Here is a 4,784-nt window from a genome sequence, read left to right as displayed (position 1 = left end):
TCATAAAAACAATAACAACAAGAACAACAGCAAATATATTCAAAGACAAAAGTTTTAAATTAGTAAAAAGGAATGATTTGTATCTTGGAAAATGTAATTAGTGATCATTTCTACAAAAACTTTGGCATTGGTTGCTATTGGCTGCCCACCAGAACTATATGGTAAGAGCCTATTGCTGAAGACACCATACTCCTTGATTATAAGACTTAAAGAACTGAAGCTGGAACTGAAGCTTCATCCCTGTTACCTAAGTCTCATAGTGCAGGAAGGTTGTATGTAGACTGCTAGGAGAGAACTATCATCTATAGTCTTAGTCAGCTATGTACACTGTGTACAGCATCTTCCTGATTGAACAGGAAGATGAACTCACTGATGCAATGCCGGTGAATCTACTATGGGGATAACCAACTATTTTCCTGATTGAATTAGATGCTTCTTCCACAGGAATGAATTCATGGCTAGTACTGAGAACATAGTGAAAAGTCTGTGGCGGAGAGGTCAGAGGCTCTCTCAGGAAAACTACTGATGTTGTTTTGCTAAGTAGACATGTTGTACTTATCAAATTACCTTCTAAATGTGCTTATGCTTGTAGAAGCGTGCTGCTGTCAGCTTTGGTCAGAGAAGTTTCTTTTTACAGTGGTCAAACAGTGACTACAGAGACTCAGAACTGGTCAGAGTATAGTAAATGAATGAATGTTGGACACCTAGCCATAAATGAGACATCTATATTACCTCCTCCAATGCTCAGGGAACATCACAGTAGAAGGGACAAAAAGATAGTAATCGATGGAGGAAGTGAGTGTAGAGATGTGGAATGCTGACTTCAGGGAATGACATGGGTATTTCAGTCTTGAACTCATAGCAGCTGTGGTTACATGCACAAGATTCCCATAATATTGAGCCTCGTCAGCACCCTGTTATGGAATGGGGAGTGTGACCCAGAAGATGTTCCTCTGACCCTGTGATGACAAGCCACGGAACCCCCTCCTTCCCACCTCTGCAAAGAAGCCACTCCCCTTCCCTCTTCCAGGCAATTGGTTGACTATAGCCACTTGCAGGGGAGGGGCAAAGGGTATAAAAGCTGGGAAAACCGAGGCTGGCCCCTCACCATTTTGTAAGGCTGTCTGGAACAACAGGATTCATGTCTTGGGTGGACTTTCGGCATCAGCTGTGAATGGGGGGGGTGCCCGTTTGTCCGTAAGTAAACCTGCACCCCAAGCTCAGTTAGCAAGTCCAATAAACTCGTTAAAAAATTCTTCAAACCAGAGCTTGGAGAATTCGTTCCTCAGGCTGTCTCATGGAACTTGGGAGGAGGGAATTGGATGCCACATGCATCTCCCAGCAGTGAATTTGACTTAAAGGGATATACTCATGATGTCCCACCCTTCCTTAAGGATTTATATATAGTGAATGGTTTATGTGGAGAGAGTCATTTTCTTCAGACTTATAGCCAATGGTAAGATGCCCATGCTCCTGTACACAGAATTTCATTCATGGTCCTTAAATACTTTTATTGAAGTTCATTGAGCCACAGGAAAACAAACCAACTTGCAAGTAGACACAGGGCAAGATGGGAAGATGAAGAGGGCCAACAGTAGTGGGAAGAAGACAAGAGATGGCAACAGGGATGCATAATCAAAATACAGTGTGCACATGTATGAAAAATATTATGTATAATTAATATAAGCTACTAAAAACACTAAAATATCTTAGCATAAGTGGTGATGAGCGTTTTCAAAAACTGGATTCATGAATCACCATCAGTAGACAATATAACCTTCTAACAAAATGTAGTAATGGCCGGGTATGGTGGTACATACCTTTAGTCCCAGCACTTAGGAGGCAGAGGCAGGCAGATCTCTGTGAGTTCCAGGCCAACTGGGGCTACAGGGAGACCCTGTCTCAAAAAGACCCCCCAAAATGTAGTAATAGATATCAAAGTACAGAGGCTAGAGCCATTACTCTCTCCAGTGGTAATTCAAGGGGTGTCACTTCAGGGTCACCATGCTAGTACAGTTGACAAACCTTCTACGTTCTCTGGTAGGGTAAGGAAAGATCACCAGGATAATGAGGCCATTCTTGCCTTTCATCTAATTGCGAGTAAATTTCTCAACACTAGCCTTTCTTAGCATTTTCGATCCACCTACATAGTTGCTGAGTACAAACAGCTATCTGCCCTCCACATAGTCTATCAGTAGGAAGGCTGAGACTACACATCATTAGCCTACTCTACAGATGATGGGGAACTGAATAAAGGAAGAGAAATCAAATTTCAAGTAGACTGTTTCAAATATTTTATTTTCAAGGGTTTGGTATATTATCAAACATTTGGAAAATGAAAGCCAATTTACAGGTAAAGGTGTTTCACATTAAGTAAATATTCTTTCATAACATATTAGGCTATTTTACAAATCCTTACCCAGAAACACTGCTGCAATCGAAGGAGTCACTGCTCCTGGGAAAATGTTCTGTTTGGTGCTGCATCCAACAGTTGAATTTTTATTAAATTTTATCCCACAGGCTGTTCTCTAATTGGTTCCCATGCAAATTTTCTAGCATCTAACTTCATTTTGTTGACGAATGATTCCTACTTTCAATTTAATGATCAAATGTGCTGATATGAGACTTAGAAGACATTAAAAAAGTGTTCAAAATTCTTGGCATCAATCATATGGTAAAGCAGTGAGTCCCAATCTTTATGAAATAAGATAGTTCCTACTACCAGAAACATATTGGATTTCCTAAAACATAAATCGACTCCATTCTCTCTAGTATTTTAAAATATTTTTATTCTTTAATTCTGTGGAAAATGTGTGTCTGTAGGGGGAATGTGTACATGAGTGCAGGTGCCCTTGGAGGTCAGAAGGAACTGTCAGATGCCCTGGAGCTGGAGTTATAAGTCATTGTGAGCTGCATGATGTGGGTGCTGGGAACTGAACTCAGGTCCTCTGTAAGTGCTCTTTACCACTGAGCCATCTCTCCAGCCACTATATAATATTTTATTTATTTATTTGCTATATATTTAGTGTTTAGATTTTTTGTGAACATAATACACCAGTGTAGTCTTTTTAAAATAATTTATTGAGAATTTCATACATCCATATAAGGTGTTTTGATCAAGTCCATGCCCACTCCCTCCCCTCCAACTCCTCCCATATCTCCCCATCACTTTTTTCTGAAAACTTCATATACTCTTTCTTCTTCTTTTCTTTTTTTAATGGGGGTTTTTGCTACTCTAACACTCACCCCTCTGAAGGGGTAACCCTAAAATATTTTAAGGATTAGATAAAAGCTCCCAAATACTTTAGACATTTTTGGCCTTTGGAACGGAGTGTGTTACTAAGAGACCCAAGGACACTGTGAGTTTTAGCCAAGAAACTAGCTACTTTTCTTTTCTTTCTTTTTTTTTTTCAACTTTTTATTTCACTCATCATAGAATACTGAACACTTCCCAAACACAAAGGTTTAAACACTTCTCTTAAAAGGACTCACATGGAAACCAAGAATAGATAGTTTGGGAGAGTAAAAGATGATACAAGAGGGATTGTGACCAATATTCTGCAAAAGCATGAAGGTCATAGGCTCAAAAATAGCTTCAAGATCCTTTTACCCTAGTCCTTATTCTCTTCCATTATTTGTCTCTGCCATTGTTTTGGCAGTTGGAACTTAAAGCTGTTTCTCAGCCTCTAATTCACTCAAGTCTGTTTTTGGAAGGTTTGGGTTTCAGACTTAAGAGCTCCTGCCCCAGTCCCCAAGTGAAGCTTGGGATTTTAAGCATAGCTAAGTGCTTAAGATCCAGTAATTTTACTCATATTTATTAGAAATATTTTAAAATTACCCAATTTTGATTTACAGTAGCATAAAACTTAAATGTTTAACAGGGAACTGCTAATTCAAAATACATTGATAAGAAAAAAATGTTATTTTGTTTTAAGACGGGTTCTCATGTAGCCCATGTTGCCTTCAAACTCCATGTTCCTGAGTTTACTTCCCACATGCTGGGATGACAGGCATACACCACCATGTCTAGCTGAGGAAAGGTCAACCATCACAATTTTTCAAAGAACATATAAGGAACAAGGTAGATACCATGCTCATCTAAACAGGTAATTTCGTATCACTGCAGCTAAGACATCTTGTTCAGTGGGTAAAGAAGACCTGCTTTATGTGTATGCACTGTAATAAAAAATACTAATTATGATTTTACAGAATTGTAATTTGAATAGTGCCAAGTGTTCTCTCCTTTCTTCATAAGGGAAAAAGAAATTTCTTTCAAATTCACTTGAATCCTGGACAAAATGATCATTTTTCCCCCTGGATAATTCTGTAGCCTTCCAGATTCAGATAAAAGGGATGGTTAAGCCTTTCAGAGAGGATGTTCCAGCTCTCATGATCTCATCTACCAGGAGAATGTTGCTGGCAATCACAGTGCAGGAGTGAAGAAGCTGTTTCTTCCCACAATAGCTATCTCACACCTATTGCTGTTACCATTGGCTCACCTGTGTTCAAATCCACACTGACAAGCTGACCCAATTCTGAATTTTCAGCTTGAGCTTTAACTAATGTTTCCTGAAGGTCAGAACCAGGGTTCTGGGCAAGAACCTTGGGAATAATGAACAAGGTATCTGCAAGTGCCTGGACTCCAAGCTGAGCCCTGCTCTTCACACAGGGCTTGCATTTAATCAGGGCTTCTGCCATGGCCACTTCTAATGGCACCAGCACCCAGGACAACACAATCATCATCAACAGTATTTTACATATATATATATATATATATATATGTA

Source organism: Nannospalax galili, unplaced genomic scaffold (assembly GCF_000622305.1).
Source record: "Nannospalax galili isolate Female #2095 unplaced genomic scaffold, S.galili_v1.0 scaffold521, whole genome shotgun sequence".
Lineage (NCBI taxonomy): Eukaryota > Metazoa > Chordata > Mammalia > Rodentia > Spalacidae > Nannospalax > Nannospalax galili.
Note: the sequence above shows the minus strand (reverse complement) of the source record.